Source organism: Melospiza melodia, chromosome Z (genome assembly GCF_035770615.1).
Source record: "Melospiza melodia melodia isolate bMelMel2 chromosome Z, bMelMel2.pri, whole genome shotgun sequence".
Lineage (NCBI taxonomy): Eukaryota > Metazoa > Chordata > Aves > Passeriformes > Passerellidae > Melospiza > Melospiza melodia.
The window spans coordinates 18,985,156-19,002,248 of record NC_086226.1 but is presented as its reverse complement, the minus strand read 5'-3'; the positions used below and the strand labels follow the sequence as shown (position 1 = coordinate 19,002,248).

Here is a 17,093-nt window from a genome sequence, read left to right as displayed (position 1 = left end):
CAGTGAAGACAGAGTACTCTTTAAGTGCTGTTGATAATAACTTTGCTAGCCTAGGAAATAAGGAATCGGAAGTTGTCCAAACCAGGACAAAATTAGCCTAAAAGAAAACCTTCAATGGATTCTTTTTAGAAGTGTTTTCCTCTAAAGAATCACAGAATCGGCTAGGTTGGAAAAACCCTTAAGAGATTGGGTCCAACCCGTGACCCAGCACCGCTTTGTCAACTAGACCATGGCACTCAGTGCCAGTCCAGTCTTTTCTTAAATACCTCTAGGGAAGGTGACTCCACCACTGTCTCAGACACATTTTATGAAGAATCCTTTCTTTAGGATTTTTTTATCCTGAGAAGCTGAGAGGCCTCAGGAACAAAATGTAAACAATAGTTATCTGCTGCTGTGGAATGGAACAGGTGCATCTGTGATTGGTCTCATGTAGCTTCTAATTAATGGCCAATCACAGTCAGCTGGCTCAGACTCTCTGTCCGAGACACAAGCTTTTGTAATCATTCCTCTCCTTTTCTTTTCTATTCTTAGCTAGCCTTCTGATGACATCCTTTCTTCTATTCTTTTAGTATAGTTTTAATATAATATATATAATAAAGTAATAAATCAAGCCTTCTGAAACATGGAGTCAACATTCTCTTCTCTTCCCTCATCCTAAGACCCATGTGAACACCGTCACACAACACCTCCCTGGGCAGCCCATTCCAATGCCCCATCACACTTTCTCTGAAGAACTTCTTTCTAATATCCACTCTAAAACTCCACTAGGGTAGTTTAAGACTATGTCCTCTGGTCCTTGTTGGTGGTGTGGACTAAAGATATGGTAAGTGGCCAAAAGAAATAATGACTCTTAGAAACAGTGGCATGATATGAAAATAGGTTGTCTTTAACTCAAAAATGGTTTGGAACACAATGAAGAAAGAATCCTGAAATAAGCCTGGGAGACTTCTATACATCAGCAAAACTTTTTATGCTACAACAATGGTTCAGTTACATCTTGTGTTCTAACTGTGTTTTGATTTTGACAGCTAGAAGCCTGTCATTTCAATAGCAGTTTTATTTATAAGTTTCAATAGTGTCTTCTTTGTAAGATAAGATACCTATAAATAATACCTGGTTTGGATGTATTGATATTATCCTAGCTGTTATCTACAAACCTGGACAAAATAAAAGCAGCAGATCTGTTTAACTCATAGCAGGTATTTAAAGACAGTTTCTCAGCAAAATTGAAGGAGTAAGATTTAAGGAAAAATTATGGTGAAAATAAAATAAGGAAAGTATGAAAAATAATAATACTGGATCTTGATACAAACTTTTACTTGAATTTTTCTTGTGGGCATGGCAGAAGAAGTGCTAGTCTAGCTGTTCTATAAAGAGATTTAGGTATTATTGTTTATTCAGAAGACTGATGTATCGATGTATCCTATGTAATGAAATGGATGAGTTTTAGTCTGAAGAATGACTTAGTAGGAATTCTGTGCAATCCAATCACACTAAGTGGAGAATTATGCACTAAGATACAAGTAGTGAAAGAATTTCTGCTATAAATTGATAAGCTATGTATATATGTATATACATATAAGAAGTAGAAACTGGGATGAGTGTTTCACTTACCTCATGACAAATGCAAATCAGCAGCATAATATAGGTCTGAAAGAAGCAAATGTGATGCTCACTTTGTAAACAAGAGCATTTTAAATGCTATTGTAAAGGGTATTGGTGATGCATTATTTGGGATCCTGTGGACATTTCTAAGCCCATTGGTCAAAGAGATGAATTCTGTATATTGTAGCAGTAGGAGAAAAAAAAGCATGAGCAGGAATTTGAAAATCTTATTTCAGAAGCCTGAAAGAATTTCTCATGTTATCTCTCATCTATTGCCTGTGTCAATATTGGCCTTGATCCAGTAGCTATATAATCACACTCGTGTCATCTTGCATGCAAAATAGTATACCCTCGTTTTTTAGTGACTTCAGTCTGTTTTCAGAATTTAGTCTAATTAAGAGCAACATTTGAGTTCCAGCATCTCAATTCTGTTCAGAAGGCAGTGTGATAGCACAGGCAAAGGACTGAGCATCTTTCCTACTTGCATCCACTTTGCCTTCTTCTAATAGCAGTGACAGCTGTGGGACAAACGCTTAAACATCTAACCTACTCAGAAACATTGAGTGTGGTGTGACCTCATACCACCGAGTTCTTCAAGATAGTCAGTGTTTCCATCTGTTAACAAAAATTCCATTAATTTAAAGTGTTAAGTGCAGTGTTAACTGTTGTAAATAATTTAAAAGTCAGTTTGTTTGTGCATATGTGAATGTAATGTTATCAGTAAACCACCTTTCCATATAGAATTTTTGTGATGGATTATATTCTCCAAAATGGAACATATGAACACTTAGATGTGAGGTTTGAATATAACTGTTTAGAAGCAACTCTCTCAGGAAGTTTTGTGATGCATATGAGGACTGCAAATTTGAGTCTGGAAGGAGTTGAGCAACTGTGAAGCAGGAGCTAACCAAAGTTGGATGAAAATTGCTAAATTATGTTTTCTTTATTTTCAGAAAAATGTCAAGTATTGCTCTTTTGCTTTTGCCTTTACAAAGGTCAATTGGATTTTAAAAAGCATCAAATCAACTTGTACGGACAGCTGATTGTTTATTTAAATCTTCAGATATGTTGTTTTGCTGGTACAACAGAGACATGAAAAGTTTTAGTGACAAAAATCCTCTATTATAAAACTAGGAACCATACTGGAAATTTTCCTTTTTCTTTCTATGTCTTCTCAAAGAAGAGTGATCAAGAGATTGAGTTTGAGAGATTTTATTTTCTGTGTGTGGGTGCCTATAACTGTGTAAATAAAGCTCATCATCTACTGGAGACTTGCTAATGTTTTGATTGTGCTTCAAAAAATATGAAAGAATAAAGCAAGGTGAAAATTGTGACTTATCCTTATATACGTTCAAATACTTATCATAACTGGTGGTAGATTTTGAAATTTTGGTATTTCTTATGCCCCAGAACTCTCTGGGATTAAGATTTTGAGTTCAAGAGAAGAGAAAATTGGCATTGTGATACACAGAGTGATTTCATTCTGAGTAAAGCAGAGCCAGCAGTTCTTGCAGAACCTTTTTCTCATTCCTGACTTCTGAAAGGTAACAGGAAATCAGTGATTCTCGCCGTGAAGACTTCTGCTTTCCTTTAGGGCTTTGTTATTTTCACACTAGCTTGTCTCCCCCATTATTAGCCAAGTAGGCCAATGTATGTGACAGAAAATTTTACTTCATAAAAGGAATATGTATTTACAGATCTGGTTTAAATTCTCTAATTCTCTCTTTTAAATTCTTTAATTTCTTTTAGTGAACAGAAAAGACTCCCCACCACTGGGTACCTAATTTATCACACTGATGTCCAAAGACTTTTTATGTGGTCAATAAGGAAGGAAATGTGATTCCAAAGGATGCTTCACCAGATATATGTGATGCTCCTGCTTTCACTTAGTATAGCATTTCTGTATTTAGGCTCTGTGATTTCATCCCAAAGACAGACTTTAAACATCTTTGCCCCTTTCTGCCTGGATTTTAAAAAAAATCTAAACTAGATGTTGTATACATTGAAAACAGAAAGTGAAATCACCCATCCCAGTATTTTTTGGGTTATTTCAGAATCCCTTTTCATTTTCCCCTAAGAAATAGGTAATCTCAGAAGGAGAAACAAATTATTTTTATCTGCATTTCTGCAGGGTCTTTGCTTTGCAGATAAGTACAGTGAAGAAGACCTTCACAAAGCTCCAAGTAAGGCCATGGAGTCATGATGAGATATTTGGACCACTTGAAGGTTTTTTAAGAATCACTCTTTAAAGACATAGTCTAAACTCTAAGAAATAATCTAAAAATGTTCTAACCAAGATCTAGTTGCGTGTGCTAAATTTTGTCTGAAGTTGTTATACTAATCACTTGAAAAACAGTTTAACTGTCCTACTTTCCTTGAAGACACATGAAAACCAGCTGAGAAAGTTTCTTTAGAGTAGGTTATGAAACCTTAGAAATATTTAAATTAATTAAAATTTTGATAGTTTTGCAGCAAATATGTTTGTAGTAAACCACATAACTATTTGTTATATTTAGACAAATTTACAGAAATTTGGAAAAATAAATATGGAAAATGAAAACTTCTAAATGTAGTATTTTATGTAATATAAATTTTAAGTTCATGTGTGTTAAAGAAATTTCAAAGAACGCATGAATAATAATTTTCTGCTTGTGCAAATCATCACAACAGCATACAATTATATATGAAAAACAGATATTAATTTTTTTTTTAACAATTATTTTTGTAGTTCACCTGTAGATAGCCATGTCTGTCTGATCAGCCTGTCAATCTTCAGAGATAGGTATTATAATTTCGTTATAGATGGCAGGAATAAAAACTATGGGAAGATAAGTGACTTTTCTGGTCAATGCAACACCTGCAATGTGAAGCAGTCTTAATGGCTCCTACATTTCCCATTTGTTCTTAATTTGTTAAACCACATTACCACCAATCTCTCAGTCTGTATTTCCTCAAGTACTTTATTTTTTGGAATGAATTTTATTTTCTATTTGGAAACCAAAGTTAGTTCTAACAGAACATTAAATTCCTGTAACAGCAGAAAGTAGAAGGAGCTGTGGGATGAATGATTTTCAGGACAATCTAAATAAAGACCCTCTTCCTGGAAATGTGTCTTTTTAGATTACCACCCTCATTTTCATTGACAAAGAGCATTAGCACACACTAAACTATGCCACTTTTCTGACATGGTTTGACTTAGTTTGTAAAAATTATTTGTAATAGACAAAATTAGAGGGAAGAGACCAGTGTTATCATCCTTGCCACAAATTTTACTTCTGGTAATGTAATTTTGTGTTTAATTTTACCTGTAGTTTTGCGTGTAGTAATTCATTGTGCATGAACCTTAACTTAATGCACTGAGTGCTGTTGCAAATAACTGAATGCATATGCTTTAAGGAGTTCTGTATCTGAATTCAGAGGAAGGTTCTGTGTGGAGCAGTTACTTAACATATAGGGTTGAAGTTCATCTGAATGTTAAAACTTGCATTTTTGCTGAGTGTTCAGAGAACAATTGTGCCTTGTGCCTAGTTTATCAATATTAAATTACCTTTACATAAACATAGTTATATAGTTTTGTTTATATAGTTATAGATAAATACAGGTAAACACAAATATATATATATTAATATAAACATTTGAAAATATTTTTATGTCTTAGCACAGACACCACTGTAAAAAATCCTCACAAGCTGTTGTAGCTTTGAAACACTCTTAAGGAGAAACATGGACTGACTGTGAGGTGTATGTGGAGAGAGAGGCTGTGATTTTACAGAGAGGCCTTGGAGAAGCTGTCTTGTCTGAGTTAAGTAGTGTCATTATGTTACATTATACTGAAGTCTTCTGAGGGACCCTGTATCAAGGACCACCATCCTGGTGTTGGTGGTGAAGAGATTGTGCCCAGTATAGCAGCAGAAAAAGAAAAAAACATGCTCAGGTTCTTACCATTCCCAGCGGCCTCACTGGAATGGAATATTGAACATCACCCTACAAATTTCTGCATTCATTAAATTATATTAATTATTGTAATTATTAAATACATTAAATGACGCTGCCACACCAGCCTATGAGAATTCCAGTACTTCCCTATGTCACTGGGTTTTATATAGATTTATGTTTTATGTGTTTAACATAAAATTGCATCAAAATCTGCCTGCTTGACAGTTTCCCTCTCTCACTTCAGAATTTCTTACAAACTCCCTCAGGAAATTATTTTTACATCTCACCAGACTTTTCATTACTCACTTATCAGCCCATTTCTTCTGCTGACTTCAGTGAGGAGCCAAAAAGCTTCTGCAAACATATGAACATGCAAATTTTGGAGGTGGAAATCCAATTATGTCAGTATTCCCCATCAGATCTGACTTGTAAGTACCTCCAGGCTTGTCGAGCTCACCTCTGTGTTGGTCCTGCTCAGCAGGCAGAGCCAGTTCTGTCTGGAATCAAATTTGCAGGGAGGAACAAGGTTGGAGTTTTCTCCCAACTTCAGCTGGTGGAGGGATAATGGCAGAACTGCTAGCTGTCTTGCTGCCGCTGGGAACAAAAAAGGTGCAAAGGCTGACAAAGTCAAAAGTACTAAAGCAAAAAACAAAACAAAACTTGTCAGAGCCATGCACTCTCCTCTTGACCCACGCTACAGCTCTGCAGCTGGAGCCTGTCTGTGTTTGCTCTGCACTGTACTTGCCATGCAGCCTAGATATCTCTGTCAAACGCTTTGGACGATTTGGCAATGAGAAAGCATGATCCTGCAGAACAAGCAGGACCGTAGAAAGGTGCTGGAAAAGAATAGATGGTAATCTTCAGCCCTCACACAAAGTGGAAGGCCACAGAAGGACATATATTATATGCTAAGCAATAGGAAAATAAAAGCTAAAATAAAAATAAACAAGCAAAACAAAAACAAAACCAAAAAACGCTCAGAAACCAAACCAAAAACAAAACAACAAAAAACAGCTGAGAAATGTCTTGCTTTTAAAAACATGTGAAAGTCCACCCTTTAACAGTTCCTACAACTTTTTTCTTTGAAGAAATCCTCCACAGATAGCAGGAATTCATCACAGACCAGGTCGAAATATTTCTGTTAAGTGCTGCAAACATGTCTTAGGTAATTTCTGGCATTAATCCATTGCAGAAAATTTCTAAGAAGGAGAAGGGAGCTTTTCATTTTCCAAGTGCAAGGAGAACCAACAGTTTTGATATATATTCCATGACTTAGACTATCTTTTGCTGACTATGAGTAAAGCTACTTTGTGGCAAACTTCAATGAATGTACCAACATGTAGAAACCAAATGTTCCACTTGCTTATTTTTGAAATATATTTATATATCCTTTGTCATTACATTGGTATGTATTGATATACAATTTTTGTTTTTATTAGTAGAATTAATACATAAATACTTAATACTATGTAAAATATTAAATAATATTTAATTATACTATATATACTTAGTTATCTTATGTTGGCCATTACTCTCCCAAGTGTTGTACTTGTCTCAGAAATGCAGAGGAATCCCTGTTTAGAACCGTTGGAATTGCCTCAAATGTTAATTTAATTTGCTTTCTATTTTCTGTAAATTTTCCTCTTTTTTTTTTTTTTTTACACTTCCTTGGTGTTTTTGTCCGAGACTGTTTAAAAAGTCCTGATGGAAATTCTTGTGGCAATGTTCTTTTCCATTAAAAAAAACAGTTATAACACACAAATGCAAATTCTAGAAAGCTTTCTAAAAAAAGCCTCAAGACAATGGTTTCTACTAGAAGGCTTGACAGTGATGGGATTGAGTGCACCCCAAGCAAGTTTGCAGGCAACACCAAGCCGTGTGTTGCAGCTGACATGCTGGAAGGAAGCGATGCCATCCAGAGGGACCTTGACTTCCTTGAGACTGGGTCCATGCAAACCTCACGGAGTTCAACAAAGCAAAGTGCAAGGTCCTACACTTGGGTGGTGGCAGTCCCAAACACACCGACAGGCTGGGCAGAGAAGTGAGTGAGAGCAGCCCTGAGGAGAAAGACTTGGTGGTGATGGTTGATGAAAAGTTCACCATGAGCTGGCAGTGTGCGCTCACAGCCCAGCGAGCCAAACGTGCTCTGGGCCGGATCCAAAGGAGCGTGGCCAGCAGGAGGAAGGAGATGATTCTGCCCCTCTGCTCGGCTCTTGTGGGACCCACCTGGAGTGCTGTGTACAGTTCTGGTGTCCCAACAGAAGGGGGATGTGGAACTGTTGGAGCAAGTCCAGAGGAGGGCCAAGAAGTTGATAAGAGGACTGGAGCATCTCTCCTAAGAAGGCAGGTTGAGAAAGTTGAGGCTGTTCAGCCTGGAAAAGAGAAGGTTGTATAGAGACCTCCTAGCAACCTTCCAGCAACTGAGGAGGGCCTACTCGAAAGCTGGAGTGGGACTCTTTATTAGGAACTGTATTGATAGGACAAGAATAATGGGTACAAACTGAAAAAATTGAGGTTACATATGAGGAAGAATTTTTTCTCTGTGAGGATGGCGAGGTACAGGAAACAGGTTGCCCAGGGAGACTGTGGGTGCCCCAACCCTGGTACTGTTCAGGGCCAGTTTGGATAAATCCTTGGACAATCTGTTCTAATGAGAGGTGTCCCTGTCCATGGCAGCTGGGGTCAGGACTAGATGATCTTTAAGACATATTCCAAACCCTTAGCATTGTATGATTCTGTGATCAAATCCCTATTTAGTAATGAGTCTGTTTTTTATTTTAATTCGGGTAGCACTCCCTGTGAAAAGAGATCTGAAGTGCTCTCTTGAGGTACATTTTATTCTGTCCTTGCACAGACTGGGGGCTTATTTTCTCAAGACAAAAAGTGAGTGATTTCCATGACAGAGCCAAATGATACCTCTGCCTGCTCTTGTTCACCTAGTTGGCAGATATGGAAGGACATCTAGTCCTTGTCCTCATTTTTCCCCACATTTCCCTTTTCTTGAGGAGCATACCTAACCTAAACAGTTTTATCTTCCTGCTTTATAAAACTTGTCATCTGCCATCGTTGAATCTGTGGAAAGGTAGTAAGTATATATAGGATTTTTTCACTAAAATCAAGGGAAGAAGGAAGTATAAATTGCTGATAGTTCACATGACTATCACTTAACAGCAAAGCCTGCTATACAAGAACTGTAGTTCTGAGAAAGTCAGTTGTCTGGCAAAATTGCTTCTTGAAATAACTTACACATCTGTTATTCTGGTTGTAAAAATAATAAAAAATTAATTTTAAGATATTTGCTGGGGTCAGTTTTAACTAAGGGATAGTTGAACATGGCGAGACCTTGTTTGGTTCCCTACAGCCTTGCATGTCTGTAGCTCTTTTACTGGCTGCGGATTCACTGAAGGGTTTTCCAAATGGTCAGAGAATGCTGGAGTACCCCAACACTCTTATTCACATCAGTCTTGCCCTAAAACATTCAAGCAGAAGATATGACAAATAATTACACCAGTTATCTACAACCCTTCAGTTCCATCCAAGACAGATTTTTTTTAAGGTTTCTTGCATTTATGACTTCTGAAGTTGCAGAGTTCTTGTTATACAGCTTTTTATGGCACTTCACTGAAATACTCCTAAATAGACAGTTTATCCAGTTTGTCAGTCAGAGTAACAAGAATCAAAGAGACAATGGTAGGTATGAGAGAGATTACAACACTGAGAGAATTCCTTAAAGGGGAAAAATGTTGTTATAACAATAACTTCTAGCTCAACTCTTTGAGATTTTCTCTAATGCCATAAACACAAAGTTAGCCTCTGTCTTATGACTCTTCCAGTCACGAAAAGCCTACTTTCTATTCCCTGTTTCTTTTATTCCTGTATATCAGTCATTAATACACAAAGAGAAATTGCTGCTTTAACAAAAAATAACAATAAAAATAATAATGTGGTGCAGAAATAGTTCTTTTTTTGGCTGTGCACTGTGATGCTGATATGTCTCATCTTTGAATGTAGTTTTTGCAATTGCTATCTTCTTGTTTGAGTTTTCAACTTGCTTTCAGATATAACTAGAGAATCAACTGTTCTGAGATTGTTAGGGAATCTTTTGAACTAGGACCAGATGTTGGAAAGACTTTTTTATCCAACTTTTCTTCTCTGGGAAAGCAAGAAAAGCAGTAGTAGGCTTAGATTAGAAGGTATGGTCTAAAATGTGGGTTTGGTTATAAATGTTTACCATGGAAAGCAAGTATGAGAGTAAGGATTTGAAAAATTTTACTAAGTTTATATGGAAATGTTTGACTTCTAATATTTCTAGGAGTTGAAAAATGTGTGAGTGTAACCTTACTGTGTTTGGTCTTCTGTTCTTTTTTGTGTTTGGTTTATCAGTGACAAATAGTCTGGTTTCGTTGGTATGTGATCTGACCACTTTTTGGTACCAGAGAGGTCCTCCTCATAGGATAAAGCACAAGGAGAACCTAATGCAAAGGGGACCTCAAAGGATGTTATCTCCAGTTTCTGTTGCCTGTGCAGGAAAGAAAAATGAATAAAAGCAGAGGGTGAAAAAATTCACAGGCTAAGAACTGGGGCAGAGATGGGGAGCAATGGGGTGCCAGTTTGCTTTGTTTGCTCTTATGTGTTCTTAACCTTCTGCCACCATTTGTGGTTGCTGAGATTTGATGACTCTCACAGAGTCTTACTGACTCTCTATAAGGAGTGGCTGGAGCCAGAGCTGTGGGGGACATTGCAAGCTGCTTCTAAGTGCTGTCTCTCTCATGTTTTCCCTACACCTCTCCTAAGTTCCTGCCTTCAGTGTTTAGCTCAGTCATTCTTTCTCTGTTAAGCTTGAAATACCAAAATAGGGCTTTCTTTGTATTTCCAGGATGACTGCATTGGAAGGAAGGGACAGAATCTTATTCTATCTCAATCTACACAGTTTGCAAGTTTGGCTAATCATCTGTATTTTCAGAGCATTTTCAAGCTTAACAGCCCTCTTTTAATGCTGAATCTGTGCTCTTGAAACAAATAACAGCAACTAACCAAAAAAGTCACAAAATTGCAACCAAAAAACCCTAAAAAAAACTGGAATAAAAACCCCCAAGACCTTTTCCACTATTTACAGTGCTGAAATCAGAGGTAAAAATGGCAGTTGTGTAGGAGTAGTTACAAGTGTGCTGAGAGCTATGCAAAATATTTATAGTGAATACTGAATATCCAAGCAAATTTGGTTTTTAAACATGTGCCAAAGTGTGTGAACCTGTCAGGTAAGACTTAGCCAAGTTTAGACTAAATCTGAGATGAGTGCAGTTTGCCAGAAAGGAATTTATGACTTTGGCTTTGAGCAAGAGTTGCAAGATTCAGCATGGTGTTGGCATAGCTGGCTCTGCATAAAGAGAAACTTGGCAGTGTACACCAAAGTTTTAGATGAGACATTAGTATTAGGAAAACTTGTTTAAATTGCTGAAAGCACAATATTTTTTTTCATTATTACAGAATATACCTGTAACATATTTATCTGTGGAATTTACCAAAAACTGAAAGCACTCAAAATAAGTATATCTCAGTGCAGACCTGTAAATGCACTTTCAGTTTAATGATAGATACATGAATTATTACTTTTCTTCATTGCATTTTTTAAGATGGCTTCTGCTCCTCTGTGTGTGTGTGTGTCTGTGTGTATGTGTGTGTGTGTGTGTGGTGGCTGGTTCACCAGGTGATACCTACTGACATGGTATGGGTTTTGCGGTCCTAAACTACATTTATTTATCCTTGATTACATTTCTTATTGAGTTTTTGCTTTTGATGTTAATTTTTAGGTCTTCAGCTGTAACTCACACTAATCTTGTTGTGCAGAGCAAAATAGGGTGTAAATGCCTCAGGAACCAAAGTGCAGATAAGCAGTAAATGTTCACAGTTGAAACTGTGATAAGATAAATTGCAGGATTGATAAGAGTTACAATGGTTTCATCAAAACTGACGCTTAACGGCAAATAAACATTCTAACAGTTGATACACAGCAGGTCCAAAGTCTACTTACTAAATGCAATCATCAGCTGATGGGGCTGCACTGCTACAGGCAGTTTTACAACAATCACTTTGCTAAGAAACAGAACCACATATAAACAAGGGGTCTTTGATTTATATTTCAAAGGTTATTATTTCTGAAGAGCCATGAGTGGGAGAGGTTAAATGATGGCTGCAGATTAGTATCATATGACTAAGATGATACTTCAGTCTTAATAACAACAATAAAAGATCCTCAATTTGCTTTCAAAATAAAATGTGATTGAAGAAAATAATGGCAAAATAAAATGTACATTGAAAACTGCATAGAAAAATGCCATGCATGCAATTTATTATAATGATCTCTAAAAGAAAAAGGAAGGAAGGGAAGCAGGAAAGGAAGGAAAGCTTTCCTTGCAGAAATAAATAGATAAATATATGTTTTGTGTTTGCCATTTGGCTCACATTAATAATACTATTGCATATAAGATTCAGTTCCATAACTAATCAAAAAATTACTAGGAAAGATGATATTATCAAATTTATATCATGCTTTGCACAATGGCACTGATTATGATTTCTTGAATATGATTCCTTTAATTTTGTGAGTAATTTCTTGCTTTGCAGAGACTAGCTTTTGAACTTAGTGAAACATGCAATTTATTTATATTAATCAGACTGATAATTTTCCCAAAAGAGGTAGGCACTTGTTATGTAAATCAGGGTTAATCCACAGCAGTCTTTGACCAGTCAGTGATGGAAAACAACATAAAGAACTTCCCATAAATTAATGAAAACCCTAGGGAAGTTCACAAGGAATCAACCAAGGCGCTGAATAGCACACCACCAGAAGTGGCAGCAGCACCCCTGACCATTGACAGCCAACCAAGAAGAACAGTGTGATCACTAAATTAACAAGGAAAGGACTTCCTAGGACTGGTTGACAACAGTAAATTAACACAGTCCAGACAGAGAATGAAATTAAATCTCACCTGATAAAATTAAAAATCTGAAGTAGGACTACCAAAGCCTAAACTATCATACAGTAATGACAAAGAGCATCAAGAGCTGATCCAACTATGGACAATTCTTCTGTTGTCCAAGATACATTTGTGTTCTTTATGGGGGTGTTTTTAGCACCTGGCATGAATAAAGGTGCAAGTGTAAATATAATAGTGTATTTTTTAGACACTCTGTTTTAAGGATCAGAATGAGCCATTTCTGGTAACTGAAATTTTTGGTCTGACCAAGAGGTCAGCTTTCCACAGAAGCCTTAATTTTGCTTTAAGTATTCTCCTTTAGAAAAGCAACTTTTAGTGATACAGTCATGTGATGATAGTTAACAACCAAAATTTTCCAAATTAAATTAAATTTAAATTTAATTAATTAAAATAAATTTAAATTAAATTAATTTTTTAGTGCTGATATATACCCAGAAGCAGGTTGAGAAATGGCTAAAATGGAGTGATGAAATCACTTTTTGTTTACAAAAGTCTTCTTAAGATACTTTATATATAGAAATACCATTCCTCTAAAGCAGATGATCATATCTGAATTAACTTCTCTGTTGAAAACAGGTGTTTTCGGGGTAGGGTATCTCAGACATGGTTAAAATACTTGTGGGAGATATATGCTGTATATTAGCTTCAAAAATAAGTCTAATACTTTGGTGTGTTTGTGTTTATCAGAACAATAATAAAATCATGTGATGCAGTAAGCATCTTGGTTTTCTCTCTGTATGTAAAAAGGAGATGATGAAAAGATTTGTTGATTACCTACAATCTCTTTTATCCTTACTCATTATTAGTAACTAGTTAGCTCAGTTTTCTAATTTAGATGTACTGTAGTGTCATATCAGTAATTTGGACACACAGAGTTAGAGGCCAGAGAGAAACTCTGAGTCTTCAGTGTGCAGTGAAGGTTTCCTGTGGATCAGTCCTCCAGTCCTTATGGGATCTCGTGAGGTGTAAAATGTATGAACGTATTCTGTCCTTAATTAGCTAGTTTCCTGCAACTGCTCCTCAAAATACATAAATCAATCTGTTGTATAGGAAAACTCACCTCACACAAATGCATGAACCCTCTCACCAATTATATTGTGTACAGATATACCAGAAAAAACTCCCTTCTTCTTCTATGGAGTAATTTCCACAGTCTTTTTGGGCAGGTTGCTCCAGTGCTTAGTTACCCCTACATTAAATATGTTTTCCTCATATCCAGTTGGAACCTTCCCTGTTTCAACGTAAGACCACTCTCTCTCCCTCTGTCACTTCCCACTGCCTTCTCCATGACTGTCTCTTGTAAGGTGAGCTACTGGCATAACCTAGAGCAGCACTGAGGATGCTCCCACCTCACTGAACAAAACTGTCCCATCAAACTTTTCTATGTGAGCTTTCTTTCAGACAGTTGTACCCGTGTGTATATGGATATTTTTTTCCCTGTCATAACACTACAAAAGAGTTTATGAGCCAGACCAGCTTGCTGAGATGAAATTATAAGAGTTTAATTGTCTTCCATGAGCCAATATCAGTAAAATAACCAGCAGTCTTTGCAGACAGTCTCTTGCAGGCTTTTTTCGTATAAGCACCATGTTTGAGAACTATAAGTTGCCTGTTTGTGCTCCCTCCTTTGGACAGTCTAATTGTCTGCTTGGAGCATTTCCCACCTTTCTCCATAGGAAATACGTTACTACACCTTTTTCTCTGATGTTTTACTGTGGCATTTTACTAACACTACTATCATAATTTAACCATAAATGAAATAGGGTTAAATGTTTTCTAAGTAGTCCTGGGGGCCCAATACACAGAATTTATGTAGAATCACTATTAACCCTCTGGAGTCCTAGTTCTTGAGCTTAGTTTTTCACTGTGCTTCCATAGGGCCCCAGTCAAACTCAGATTATTAGTCAGTCATTGTAATCTGGGACCCAAGAGATTTTCCTGGCCCCCTGGCACATGCTTATGAGTTGAGGAGCATGGCTCCCAATATATATGCAACAGCAGAGGTTGCTGGTACTAGGCTGAGATTTTGGGGATTGGGTTTAGCTTAGGTTTTTTTAATGAAAACTTCTAATAAAAAATTAATATTTCCTGTGCATTTAACAGAAATATTATTGCCTGTTTTAATTAATATACACACCTTAAGCAACCTCTTTTCAATCCTTATGGAGGGTGTAGGTTCCCAGCAGGCTTGTCAGGCTTGTCAGCAGAAATTAACTATTGTCTTCATTTCATTCTTAGTCCAGGCACTGAGGACAAGGTTTGTGAGTCTCTAAAAAAGTAGTTCCAAGCTGGCTAGAGTTGTTTATATGAAAACACAGAAAACATATATTACAATGCCAACAATCTTATGTTCATAGCAATTTATGACTGTTTTTACAATGTTTTAGGGGTTGAAAAGAAAAGAAACACGAGTCACAAGAATGATGAAAGATCATTCAATTCTCAGACTGATGCTTTTGAAAAAACCCACTGAAACTGAAAGCTGTGGTTGCGCTGACAACAACCTAAGTATCTGCACGCTGTCCATGCTCTTTCAGAGTAAACACCTTGGTAGCTGCTGGCTTGAAAAGAAACAGAAATTCATACTGCATGACATCATATGTATGGTCTTTGGAACTCATTGCAACCTGGGCAGGACCATTTGACTTGTTTTATCTTCCTAACTATCTTCCTGGGGGTTTTTAACAGGGACACAGGACTGTCAGAATATGACCACAAAACCCTTTTGGTGCTTCAAACAAAACTACAGTGATGGTACAAAGAAATTCACATCTACAGAGCATTATCTTCTGGAGATTCTAGATTTAGAGGGGAATATAGGTGAAAGAAAGATCCATCCTTTGTCCAGCCAAGGAATTCTCTTTCCAGCAAGAATTCCTGTCTAAATGTATTGTCTGCATAGGAGTATTGGGTTTCATTAGGTATGAACTTCTGTTGGTAAGACATTGCTCTAACAACTTGCAAGACAGAAGAAATAAAACACAGGTTTTGCTTCTGCTATCTGTCTCAGCCTTTGACTTTTCCTGTTCTTAGGCATTAAAATAACCTCCCTGTGTGTCCATGTCACTATTAGGGAAGGACCCAGAGGAGTTGTCTCATCATCAGAGAATTACATCAGGAGACAGACCAAGTTAAGGAGATAATTGTGACACTTTATTCTATGAGTGTTTGTTTTAGAAAATTGAGTGTCCACACTTGAAGCTACTTGAGGAGAGTGACTTGTCATGGACCTTGTATACCAATGCCTTGTGTCCCTGCAATTTCAAAAGACAGGGCTGTGCTACATCGTCAGCTATTGAGTTTTTTTGAAAAGTACAAAACTACTTGAAATGTGTGTGCAGCTTTTGTGGTTAGGCCCTCAGAGACTGAACTGCCAGAGGCTACTCTGAATTTTGTATTGTCACTATAATCTGTTCTTCTTGGGGGTTTTATCCTTTTCATATCCATAACAAATTAAAATAAATCCATTTACTGGCCCCATTATGTTTGAAGTATATCAGAGTCCTTGAACTTGTTTATAGAATGAAAGGATACTTTCGTTCCTTTTTACTGTCTCAAACATGTTTACATCTATTTTATAGAATGTATTTACTTATGTGTATCACAAAGAAATTTCCTCTCAGTGAACTGCTCTGACTTGTCATGACAAATAAACAATAATCTGGAAAAGCAGGAACATGTTTTCTCAAAATAGCTTTTTAGTGGTTTTAGCACTTTTATTTGGTAGTTTTCTGTTAAAAAAATCTCATAAGCCGGGCTGTATGGTTTTATAGCAGCTGTGTGAGAGTATCTCCAGTGTTTAACCAGCTGAGACTGAAATCCTGTTGAATCCCATTAGCTTTTCTTATGTGTCACTTGGGACCAGATGGTTCTGTCATATCATTTTCGCAATAGAGATTATCAGTCCATGTATCATGAGGTGCTGTTGGGTATTTGCAGTCTCTTCTTTTTTCAAGTATTTTCAAAATTCCTTTTGTTAGGAATTCACAAATATAATTAGATGAAACTCCTTACTATTTGTAAACCCAGTTAGTACTTCCATGCCAGTGGATACCTTTAAAATGAATTGCTCTGCTTAGTACAATTAGCTTCAGGGTTCTGGAGAACAATGGGAATAAAAAAAACATTGCAAATGTAATTGTATTGCAGCTATTGGTAAGAATGCAGAAGACTTCCTTCTGTACTATTTTGGTAACCCCTTCTTTAGTAATTGTTTAACAGGTTGATTTATCTGTGGGAGTGGATTATTTTCCCTCAGTATTAGTGCAACTTAAAAATTAAAGTAAGTCAGATTTCTTGTTGGGAAATCAGTTACTGGATTTCTTTATAAACACAAGACATGGTTATATTATTTGTCTTGTCTCAGACTAAAGGTCAAAATTAACAGGTTTTAAAGAAGAACTGCAGATGCATACAGCAGAGCCTTTGATTGTAATCAGAAATTAAAATCAGCGCTGAATTAGTGCATATCACAGAACATCTAATTTGTAGTTATGTTATCTGTGACAGCAGCAGTGCAGTTTGCATGAGGTAAAGATTGCAAAAAGCTAGCAG

At 36.7% G+C, this 17,093-nt stretch overlaps 1 protein-coding gene across 1 annotated transcript in view; it reads left to right on the top strand.

Moving 5' to 3' along the window:
- ADGRV1 (adhesion G protein-coupled receptor V1) overlaps positions 1-17,093 on the top strand; it is a 275,529-nt gene that overhangs the window by 247,621 nt on the left and 10,815 nt on the right. The gene's annotated exons all lie outside the window — the stretch shown is intronic.